This window comes from Lissotriton vulgaris, chromosome 8 (genome assembly GCF_964263255.1).
Source record: "Lissotriton vulgaris chromosome 8, aLisVul1.2, whole genome shotgun sequence".
Lineage (NCBI taxonomy): Eukaryota > Metazoa > Chordata > Amphibia > Caudata > Salamandridae > Lissotriton > Lissotriton vulgaris.
In genome coordinates, this window is record NC_141696.1 from 1,411,351,783 (window position 1) to 1,411,364,394 (window position 12,612).

Here is a 12,612-nt window from a genome sequence, read left to right on the forward strand (position 1 = left end):
TTTATCCGTTGTGCAAAGTAAGTCTTCTTTGCTTTTTTGATGGCATTATTATAGATCCTTAATTCAGCCCTATATCTTTATCTGTCTGTTTCCTGTTTAGACAGCCTCCAAGAATGTTGTAATGATTTATACTTCCTTTTCAGTATCCTGAGATCCTGCGAGTACCACTTCTCGGATGTAGGTTTATTTATTAGTTTAGGTTTAAGTTTGGGAGCAAAGGTATCTAAAGTACTAGTGATCTCTGCTTCGAGTTTTATTGCTATTGCATTAGCTGGCAGAGTATCTTGAAAAATTAGCTTATCTGGGGAGAAGTGGGCCTGGAACATGTCCTGAGTGATCAGTTTCCAGGCTCTGTTTATCACTCGTACATTCTTGAGGGGTTTGGTTACATTCGCTGGCAGATTGAGTGTAAAAGATATGAGTGAGTGGTCTGTCCAAGATACAGGAGTAATCTCCTGGATATTTGTTGGCTCTATGTTGGAGAATAATAGGTCTAGAATATGCACAGCGCTATGTGTGGGGCCTTTGACCCATTGCTTGAGCTGGAGGATCTGCATGTCTTTTTCGAAGTGCCTTGCTGTGGTACTGAGTGCTTCCTCGAAGTGTACATTAAAGTCTCCTATAACTAGGTAATGTTTATATTTCAGGCATAACAGGAAAAGTTGAGTAAAAACTTTAGCACTCAGTTCGGTTTGATGGCCCGGGGGATTATAGATTACTGCTCCCCCGAGCAAAGTGTGACCTTCACTGGATACAGATAGTGCTGGGTAGTGTCTATGCCCCCCCCCCCCACCTCTATCTTGGACATTGGTTGAACGCATTATGACTTTGTGGATGGATATTCCGTATGTGTTGGCAGTTATCGGGGGCGACTGGAATGATGTGATGGGCATGAATAGGGACAGATGGCGAGGGGGGAGGAAGCCAGCAACCGGCAAAACCACTAAATTATTTTCCTTGGTGTCGTTACTGGGCTGGGTGGACTCCTGGCGTTGGTTGCATAGGGAGGAACACGGTTATACATATCTTTCTACCGTACACGAATCGTTCTCACGGATGGACTATATATTCAGGCCATCTGCTGTTGCTGGCAGAGTGAGATGCAGAAATTCTCCCAAGGGGTCTTTCAGACCATTCCCCGGTGGCGCTTATGTTACAGTTTGGTCCCGCGAAGTCACCCTTTCGTTGTTGTCTCTCCCATTGGCATGTGCAGTATGAACAGTATAGCCTGACCACATAGGTCAGGCCATCGATCACTATCTGGAACTTAATGTCGGCTCGGTGGCAGCAGCCGAACCCCTATGGGAAGCCATGAAGTTGACCATACGAGGTGCGGATATCTCCTATTGCTCTACAGCACGCTGGGTTAAGGAGTCATTGTTGAGGTCGTAGGCTCATATAATGAAACTGGGACAAGCTGGCAGGGGGGTGCCCTGGGGTGCGCCAATAGTTGATGGTGGCAAGACAAACACATGCAGGTTTGTTGATGGACGAGGCTCGACTGGCATGGCTGGCGTCTCGTAGTAGGATTACCAGTAGGGGGATAAATCTAGTAAACTACTCCATCGTCTGTGTCAGGGAGTCATTCGCCCCCTGGTTCTTCCTCGGCTTTTGCAGCCCAATGGGAGGACTCTGGGGGATCCCCCTGCAATAGTGGAGAGCTTCGCACAATACTATGCAGAACTTTATACCCAAGGGAATCCCTATCGAAGGATATGCTCCGCCGCTTTATAGGGGACATCCCTCCCCTGGACACTCTCCGATGAGCCTCGGGCGGAGTTGGATCTCCTGCTCATGGCAGAAGAGCTGGGCTCAGCTCTAGGGGATCTTAATTCTGGGAAGGCCCTGGGTCCTAACGGGTACCCATGTGAGTTCTTTAAGAGATACTCCACGAAACTGGGACCTCATTTCCTTCGCTTGGTGGAGGAGGCGTGGGAACGAGGGTGCCTCCAGCAAGACTGGAGACATGCCGAGGTGGTCATGTTTCATAAGCCGGGCCGACCCCCGACTAGCATGCATCGTATCACCCCATTTCTCTACTGAACACTGAGGCTAAGATCTTGGCCAAGGCCTTGTCCAACCACCTCTATTCCCATATTGCCTTCTTGGTCCACACGGACCAGGCGGGTTTTATGCCTCAGAGGGCAACGTGACGTAATATCTGACGGGCACACATTGGCATAGATACTATTCGGGGGCTGGAGGTGCTAACAGCACTCCAGTTAGCGAACATGGACAGGGTGTTTGATTCCCCTAGCTGGACATACTTTTTTGCCCTTTTGGATCACTTGAATATGGGTCCACGCTTCTTGTCCTATTTAAAATTACTATATATGAATATCACAGCGTCGTTCCGCGTCCCGAGGTCTGTCTCCTTCACTTTCCCTGTTGGACGGGGTACCTGTCAGGGGTGCCCGCTATCTCCATTTCTTTTCGCCTTAGTGCTGGAGCCTTTGGCAGCATGGGTGCGGATTGATGCACAGGTAACTGGCTTTGAGTGGGATCAGGGACTATCGGATTGCATCGCGGTATATGTGGACAATGTCCTGTTTTTCTTGATGGACATCAATAGAACGGGACCAAGGTTACTGCGTATCATGGAAATCTTTGGGGAAACGTCTGGTTTGTTCATGAACCCGAGTAAATCCATTCTGTGGACACTTGAGCAACAGGTGGCATTGGGTACTTGGGCCTCTGTGGTGCAGGTCACCGCAGTAGGCATAAAGTATCTGGGGGTTTTCTTGTCTGTATCGTCAAGGGTGTCCTGGGAACGTAACATTGTACCGGTTTGGGTGCATGTGCGCGACTAGTTGAGAGCCTGGTACCATATGCCCCTTTCTCTCCTTGGTTGTTCAGCCATCTTCAAGATGGTCTCGCTGCCATGTCTGCTCTACCAACTAAAGAACTATCCCTTCCCCATCCCCTCCTTGTGGTTTCACTGGGTTAACTCAGCTCTAGGGCAGTTTCTATGGGCGGGGAGGGCACCCAGGGTGGTTCTGCAGACTTTTTTCAGTCCACCTATTGCAGTCGGTTGGCCACTTCAGATATCCACTTCTACTATATGGCCTCGCAACTCCTGATATTGAATGACAGGTGGTATGGGGATAGGTCTGACGCTACTTATGAAGTGGAACGCAGGCACATGGGGTCCCACACTATACACACTATTTTATACTCCCATAGGCAGGGCACTGCCATCCGCCACAAGAGTGGTATTTCAGGTGTGGAGGCAGGCCCTGCGAAGGATTGGATGGTGGAGCAGGCTGACGAAGGAGACTTTCCTTTGGTCTAATGGTAGGTTGCTGTAACTGACCAGTTTGGCCGGTTTTCGAGACTGGGATAACATTGGGATCTCCACCTTAGGAGACGTTATGCGAAACACGGTTCTGAAGTCTTTCCAGGCTCTCCAGCATGAATTTCAGATGCCAAAATCACAATTTTACAAATATTTGCAGTTTAGGCATACTGTCCTTCCCATTGTTGCAGATTTGGAGTCCCTCCTTGATTTCAGTCCCATCTAAGCTAAGCTGTTTATGGGTGACCTACAGGACCATAACATTTCCAAGATTTATCAGTCCCTAGTGATGAACTGCCCCACTACACTAGATAAACTTAGGGAGACATGGGAGGAAGACCTTGTTCCTCTGGATGGCGAAGACTAGATGGAAGCACTCGCTTCCCCTCGGGGGAAGCAATAGCAATGTGCCTCTGGCTGATCCAATTAAATTACCTACACTGGATTTATTATACTTGTGTTAGGCTGTGGAGGGCGGGTTTGATAGCGTCCCCGCATTGTTTGCATCGTGGTCAGGAGGATGGCACCCTGTTTCACACGACTTGGCAGTGTACGGTGCTTGTGAGGTTCTGATGGGGGTACTGGCCTGTCATGCTGAAGTTTTGGGGTGGGAGCTCCCCTATTCTCCCAAACTGGTGCTGCTTCATATAATGGAAGGATTAAGGGGAAATATTTATAAGCGCCACCTGATGCTATTGGGATTTACGCTTGCCAAACGAGACATTGCACGGAAGTGGAAGGCAGGGACCCTGCCATCATTGTCAGTTTGAAAAAAAGGTCTTGATATTAATATGGGTCTTTAGGCTCCTATTTTTATAGCTCGAGGGTGTCCGCACAAGCACTTTAAGATCTGGAGGAAGTGGGCGAATCATAGAGGTCTATACCTGGAGCCCCCCTCCGCAGGGGATGTTGCGGTTGTGGGTTACTTGGGCAGGAATGTGGTACAGGATCTAAAAGGTCCAGCGGGATTTGTCATCTCTGGGCGGGCGAAAACCTGCTGCTTTTTGTGTGGTGCAAACTGGGGGGGGGGGTTCCTTTTTTATTTCATTTTTGTAAAATGCATATATTAAAAGTCAACGCAATATTCAACATACTATGTAGCAGTCAGCCTGCATTGTATTTGACAATTGACGCAATAAACATTGCTTACAAAAAGCCAATAGTAGGTCCTCCCACAACTCTTTCTGTAGTTCCTTTTACATTTTGTTAATTGCTGCTTCATATGTGGCCCTACAGAATTTGTCTTTGCCCCTGTCTCATGGAACTGTTTTTAACTGGGCTAAAAGTGCCTTACGTGCCCTAGTGCATAGGTTATCAAATCAACGACATTGCGGGTATTAATATAACTACCTATTTCGTTATGTGCTAATAAAATACTATGATAATGAAGCCTCTACATCCCAGAAAGTCTGGGAACCCACAAGAATAATTAAATGCAAAGGGGCTCAAACTCCCATAATTCTTAGTGTGTTCCAGCAGAATGGCTCTGTTAAACTTAAATTATAACTGTAAGAAAAACATATGTTTAAACTCCCAGCAGAAGGGCCAGTGTCTAAGAGCAATACTCCTGCCAAAAAATGTATTAACACTTTAGAGGCAAGGGATCATATCTCGTGCCCCTTTGGATATGGGATAGCGATGGCATAAACCAGTGTTAACCGAGAAACTGCATCAAGCCAACACTTATACCCCCCTCAGCAAGCGATCTGATTTGACACAAGAGCAGTGGGAAACTACATTTCCCAGTGGTAGCGCTCCATACTTCCATTTGTAACCAAAAGGGAAGTGGTTGCGCAATGAGTGATTTACAGATGGTTGAAGGTGCGGCTCCGAGGAACGAAGGTATGCACTACCTGCCGCTGGAGCTGGACTTCTCAAAATTAACCTACTACGACTGTTGAGATAATTTATACACATACTGTTAGACCTGACATCATTGGCATGAGTCTCTCCTCCATTTTTTCTGTCTGCCTCCTATGTTTACGATGTTTTTGCTGGTATATCGCTCTGGGCGCTGTGCCACTGCTGATCAGGGCCGCGGCGCAAATGCTCCCTGTGTTAAATTACTGTATTGATTGAATTCCATGTTTGGCTTATTTGGTTTACTGTCAGTCCCTAGTCTAGTGCACGCAGAGTGCCGGGGCTTGTAAATACAAATGCCGCTAGTGGGCTTGCAGCACGTGTTGTGCCACCCACACGAGCGGCCTAGTAAAAGTATGTCCACAGGTCTGTCATTGCAAGACCTACGTGCAGTCTTGTACTGTCACGCGGGCTGCGCAAGTACGCCTACTTGCCAGTCCTCCAAACCTTCCCTTAACTTCATATTAGTCACCCCTACGGTAGGCCCGAGGGCAGGGTGCATTGTAAGTATAAGGTAGGACAAGCCTGGCGAAGTTGGCATGTCCTAATAGTGAACTACCGCCATCTTCGAACTTCCCTATCGTAAGGTTGCCTGCTCTCCATTAGTTAGAATGGGCTGCCGGGATAATTAATGGTATGATCCTAGCTGGCTCGGGGAGCATGGTGCAATGTCGAGTTTGGTATCCCTGAACTCTTTTGATAACGCATCCGTTTGGGTGGATGGTTTTTGGACTCTGGGTTTGAAAATAGCACTTTTATAAAGTGACTATTTTCTTGTCTAACTATTTCTAGTTTCTGCTGGTTTGGTATGTGTGTGACAGGGGCTGGGTGGCTCCAGGGTTCTGAATGAGTCAGCGTGGTGTGAGTGGTACATTTGCCTTGAGAGTAGGGGAAGAGTAGCTCTTGATAGCTGGCCCTGCCCGATACAATGCTGGCTCCACCTCCTGCCGAGCGACGGATAGCTCTGCTCCTGCCAGTGACCATACTGGCTCCACCTCCTGCTGGGCGTCTGAGGACCCAGCCTTGCACCATGAATCGGCCAGGTGTCACCACCTGGCTACACCCACCACAGACCCGGAATGAGGGGGAGTTCCCCTGCATGGACAAAGGGATCAAAGCCGAAAAAGGGTATAAGAGAAGGACCCCTGAACCAAGACTTTAGATCAATTCTGACAAGGAACCCTGAACCAAGGACAAGAAGCCTGCTGATCCAAGGACTTGCCTACCCCTTCTGCCAGAGTGCTGTTTGCTGGGGGGAATCCTGCAGCTGCTTCTTTATTTTTGCCAAGGAACCAGGAGAGAGGAACTGAGTGTGTACTCTCGAACTTTGCCAAGGAAATCTCCAAGGGCTGGAAGAGTGCCAGCCTCCTGTTGAAGTCACAGGGCCAAAGGACTTCACCGTTGTTGAAAGTGCTTGTCGCTGGAATCTGAGAATCCAGCACCTCTGAAAGAATCCAGCAACCTCGACGCCGACGGACGCCGCCGAATCCAGCTCGACATCGTGAGTAACGGCTCCAGTGTCCCGCTTCCTCGACGCCGGCCGCCGGGCCCGATCGACGCCAGTAGCGACGCCAGTGAGTAGTGAGTTCGGCTCCAGCTCCTAGTGACCTCGTGTCTGCACCGCCGCTGATCGCATCGACTTCGAGCCCTCTCGACGCCGTGAGCGCTGCTCACTCTTGCAAAATCATCATCGACATCGACGACTACTGAGGCCTGATCGACACCGAAGACGCGACGCCGGATTGCTCGATGCCGCTGATCATCGTGTGCTTCACTTTCCTAAGGTACTGTGTTGTTGGGGGTCCGTGTGACTCCGAGGCTCGACGTAGCGCTCCTCGCGGTTGACGCCGAACCTGTGGATTAACTTTGCCTCGACATCGTGTGACTCCCGTGTGGGTTACATTGTTGCCAAGAACTGTGATCTAAAGAAGAGTTGCTTTTGTTACTAAAGACTTTTTGCTAAGAAGAAACTACGTTTGAACTATTATTTTTCCTCCCAAGAGTATTTATTAAGATTGTGGTATATTTTTGTCGTTATCTGGTCTTGTGCTAAGCCTTATATAAACATTCGTATTTTTATAATACTACTGTTGTGTCCATTTGTAGTGTCTTCACTTTATTACTGTATGTGGTCGTAAATGCTTAACGCACTGCCTCTGAGATAAGCCTATCTGCTTTGCCAAGCTACCGAGGGGGTGAGCAGGGGTTATCTAAATGTGTGATCCCCTTGCCCTGACTAGGGGAGGTGAGTCCCTATTTGTCAGAAGTGTATACCTCTGCCAACTAGAGACCGCCGAGTCTAACATTGGTGGGTCAGCGGTGAGGATGTGAACTTTGCTTTTACGACTCATGTGCAGTGATTGGTGTACGCTACATAGTGAAAGCAGACCATAGCGCAGCCACAATCTATTTTGGATAGGATATTCTATTTTTGTTCTCCGCTTTTCTGAAGCTTGCTTGAACACTGCTAGTTTTGACCATTAGTGATGCCGGAGTCACTACCCCTGTTGTTGTTGTGGAGGAATTTGATAGAGCAAAAATCAACGAGTACACGTCAAATCAGCTGAAAGCCTTTTGCAAGCAGCTGAAAGTTCCTACCACAGGCCTCAAAAATAAGCAAGGATATTTCAAGGCATTGCAAGCCTGGTTGGAGGCCAGAGATCCCACTGATCCGGTGGTGGTACTGCCAGTGGACGGGGAGGAGGAGGTACCTGTGAATGGGCCCGTGTCTCCTACCGGCAGCAGTGTTTCCTCCAAAGAACTTTCTCCCGAAGAAAGAGAAGAAAGGGCGAAGGAATGAGCCTACAACATGGAAATGGCGAAACTTAAGATAAATGGGTAGTTGGAGCTAGAGAATGCAAGAGGTAGGAGAGAAGCTGATCTGGAGATCAAAAGGTTGGAGTTTGAAAGAGAAATGTTAGCTTTGGAGCATGACACAAGGTTGTGGGAGATAGAGCTCCAAGCTAAGAGTTTAGAAGCGAATCCCTCTGGTAGCAGCATCCCATCTGTGCCTGCAGAAAGTAGGTTTTATTTTCCCAAAGATGTGATCAAAGATTATCATAAGAATGAAGATATTGGCCAATGGTTTAAAGTGTATGATTTAGCATTGTTGGCCCACCGGGTCCCTGAGAAGGATTGGGGAGCGGGGTTGTGGGGTCGCTTTGTGAATGAGGGGAGAGATACCCTGTTAGATATTCCTATGGAGGATAGGATGTCGTATACTCATATGAAGGATGCTTTAATGTTGACCCCGGAGAAGTACAGACAAGCTTTTAGAGAATGTAAGAAGTTGCCTGGTACGACGTGGGTTGAGTATGTGTCATATTTTTGCAAAGCCATTGATGGTTGGGTAAAGGGCAGCAAAGTGGAAAGTTACGAAGCTCTTTATGATTTGTTTGCTTGGGAGCACTTGTCGAATAACTGTTTTCCAGAGCTGCGCCATCACCTTATTGATAGCAAGATATCTAATCCTAGAAAACTTGCTGAGGAGGCAGACCGCTGGGTCAATACCAGGGTCCAGTGGGAGACTCAGCCAAAGGTGGGCAGGGTCCCCAGCAGAAGAGTGAGGGGGACAAGGGCAAACAGAAGGAGTCCCAGAAAGGGCCCCAAAGTAATCCTCAAGGGAACCAAGGGAAGGGTTCCCAGCCTCCCCCTGTGAAGAAGCCAGGGGCCCCGACAGGTAAACCTGTTCATAGGGGCCCAATGACCTGCTATGTTTGTAAGCAGGTAGGACATAGTTTTTACGATCCCCAGTGTCCCATGAGGGACTTGAATGCACCACCACGTGCACCCCCGGTCAGTTGGCGAGTGTAGCCCTGGGAGGGGAGGAGATGGTTGCCCATGGTGGGAGGGGTCCCGCAGAGATGTCCCGCAGAGATGTCCCTGGTCTCGCTAGGAGATATGGAAATGGTCCCGCTGCCTAATAACACTAACAAATATAGGCAGTGGGTGACCATTAATGGCCATAGAGTGGAGGCTCTCAGAGACACCGGAGCGAGTGTGACAGCTGTCAAGTGTCACTTGGTGTCCAGAGAGCAGGTGGTTCCCCACGCATTCTACCCCGTGATAGCTGCCGACAACTCCCAGAAAGAGTGTGAGGTGGCTCAAGTTTCCTTTGAATGGGGGGAAGTTTCAGGTACTCTTCAGGTTGCTGTGAGGCCCGCCATGCCTGTTGATTGTCTCCTGGGCAATGATTTGGAAGACTCCCCTTGCGCTAAGGTGGAGCGAGCATCGCACTTGAAAATGTTGGGTGTGCCAGAATGGGTGTGTGCGACCACTCGATCGATGACAGCGAGTAAGGGTGTTGATGGGGTCCCGGAGCCTGAAACTACGGCCCAGGACCCAGCTGTGAAGAGAATAGGCAGGAGGTGCGAGAAACCGTCCCCCACCGTTCCTGTGGTCCAGGAGGAGGTAGACCCCGAGGGGATGCCCTGGAGCCCACAGGGGAACAAGTTGCTGAACTGGGAGACCTGCCCGAGCTGGCCCATTGGCAGCAGGATGGTGGTCCCTCCAGGGAGGAATTTTGTGCAGAACAGAAAGTGTGCCCTTCTCTTGTGGGTATGAGGCAGCAGGCCTCAGCCCAGACCGCAGGCGATCAGTCAGGATCGCATTTTGTCTACTGGGAGAACGACCTCCTGTATAGCGAGCCTAAGGCTGCTGAGCCTGGGTCAGCTCGGGTGCTGGTGGTACCCCAGCACTTCAGAGCCTTCCTACTGGGTTTGGCTCATGACGTTCCGTTAGCTGGACATCTGGGGCAGGACAAGACCTATGACAGGCTTGTCACCCATTTTTATTGGCCTCAGATGAGAAGGGATGTAGACATCCATTGTAAAACCTGTCACACTTGCCAGGCAAGTGGGAAAAGCGGAAGGAAGCAGAAGGCTCCCCTCCAACCTTTTCCAGTTGTCAGCACCCCCTTTGACCGGGTGAGGATTGACATTGTTGGGCCCCTGGACCCCAAGACAGCTCTGGGCAACAGGTTCATCCTGGTCTTGGTGGACAATGCCACACGGTACACGGAAACCATCCCTCTCCGAACAGTGACGGCCCCCGTGGTGGGACGGGCGCTTATGGGTGTTTTCTCCCGAATGGGGTTCCCCAGAGAGGTGGTGTCAGACCGGGGCACCAACTTCATTTCCAATTATATGAAGTCTTTGTGGAAGGAGTGTGGGGTAACCTACAAGTTCACCACTCCTTACCACCCTCAAGGTAATGGGCTGGTTGAGAGATTCAACCGGACCCTTAAAGGCATGATCATGGGTTTTGAAGAACCAATGAGGCGTAAATGGGACGTCCTCTTACCATGCCTGCTGGTTGCTTACTGAGAGGTGCCGCAGAAGTCTCTAGGGTTCAGCCCCTTTGAGCTTTTGTACGGGCACCCGGTAAGAGGACCTTTGAGTCTGGTTAAAGAAGGCTGGGAGCAATCTCCCAGGAAACCTCCCCAGGATGTATACAGTTACATGCTGGCCTTTAGGAACCAGACTCGGCGCTTCAGAGATCTTGCTCAGGCAAATCTGGAGGCCAGCCAGGAAGAGATGAAGCGGTGGTACGACCGGAATGCCACTCTGGTTGAACTTCAGCCTGGTCAAGAGGTTTGGGTCATGTCCCCTGTGGAACCTTGTGCGCTCAAGGACAGGTGGACTGGACCGTTTAAGGTTGTGGAGAAGAAGAGCAATATCACCTACTTGGTGGACTTGAAATCTCCCAGGAACCCCTTGAGGGTCCTGCATGTCAACCGGTTAAAGCCCCACTTAGAAAGGTCCGAAGTGGGCATGCTCCTCGCTACAGATGCTGGAATGGAAGAGGAGAGCGAGCCTCTTCCTGACCTCCTGTACGCAAAAGAGCAAGACGGGTCAGTGGATGATGTTGTCCTCTCTGACACACTGACCCTTGAACAGCAGCAAGATTGTCGCCAATTGTTGGGACAATTCCCTGATCTGTTCTCCTTGATTCCTGGTGTCACTCACTGGTGTGTCCATGACGTCGACACCGGGGACAGCCCTCCTGTGAAGCACAAGGTTTACAGGGTGACTGACAAGGTCCGAGCTTACATTAAGGAGGAGGTCTCCAAAATGTTTGCCTTAGGGGTGGTTGAGTCCTCTAGCAGTCCTTGGGCCAGCCCAGTGGTCTTGGTCCCGAAGGCTGCAGCGCCTGGTGCTTCACCCGAACTACGGTTCTGCGTGGATTACCGAGGACTCAATTCAGTCTCAAAGACTGACGCGCACCCCATCCCCAGAGCTGATGAGCTCATAGATCGGTTGGGGGCTGCCCAGTACCTTAGTACGTTTGATCTGACGTCTTGGTACTGGCAGATCGCCTTGACTGATGGGGCAAAGGAGAGGTCTGCATTCTCCACACCAGATGGGCTTTACCAGTTCCGGGTTATGCCCTTTGGGATGAAGAATGCCCCTGCCACCTTCCACAGGTTGGTCAACCAGGTCTTGGCTGGACTGGAGGATTTCAGTGCCGCCTACCTGGACGACATCGCAGTGTTCAGCGCCAGTTGGGAGGAACACTTGAGCCACCTCCAGGAAGTGTTGTTGGCCCTGCGCAAAGCAGGCCTCACAATCAAAGCCAGTAAGTGCCAGATTGGGCAGGGTTCCGTGGGGTACCTGGGGCACCAAGTAGGGAGCGGCAATGGTGGCCCCCCTGCAACCCAAGATTGATACCATCCTGGCATGGGCACCGCTCAAAACCCAAACGCAGGTGAAAGCCTTCTTAGGACTCACAGGTTACTACAGGAGGTTCATCAAGGATTACGGTAACATTGTGCACCCCTTGACGTCGCTGACTTCCAGGAAGCAGCCGCGAAATGTGATTTGGACTGACGGCTGCCAAATGGCCTTCGACACCCTGAAAACTGCAATGTGTACGGCACCCATACTCCAGGCACCCGACTTTTCTAAAGAATTTGTTGTCCAGACGGACGCTTCAGAGCATGGCGTGGGGGCTGTTCTAGCTCAGGTAAATGAAGAGGGCCGAGACTTACCTGTAGCCTTCATCAGTAGGAGGTTACTTCCCAGGGAAAAAAGGTAGAGTGCGATAGAGCGAGAAGCATTTGCTGTGGTCTGGGCGCTGAAGAAGCTAAGACCCTACCTGTTTGGGACTCACTTCCGGGTTCAGACAGACCACAGGCCCCTCAGATGGTTGATGCAGATGAGGGGTGAGAATCCGAAACTGTTGAGGTGGTCCATTTCCCTACAGGGGATGGACTTTACGGTGGAACACCGTCCTGGTACAGATCACGCCAATGCTGATGGTCTGTCCAGATTTTTCCGCCTCAGTGATAAGGACTCCCTAGGTTAAGGGTAGTTCTCCCCACATTTCAGCTGGAGGGGACACGTGTTAGACCTGACATCATTGGCATGAGTCTCTCCTCCATTTTTTCTGTCTGCCCCCTATGTTTACGATGTTTTTGCTGGTATATCGCTCTGGGCGCTGTGCCACTGCTGATCAGG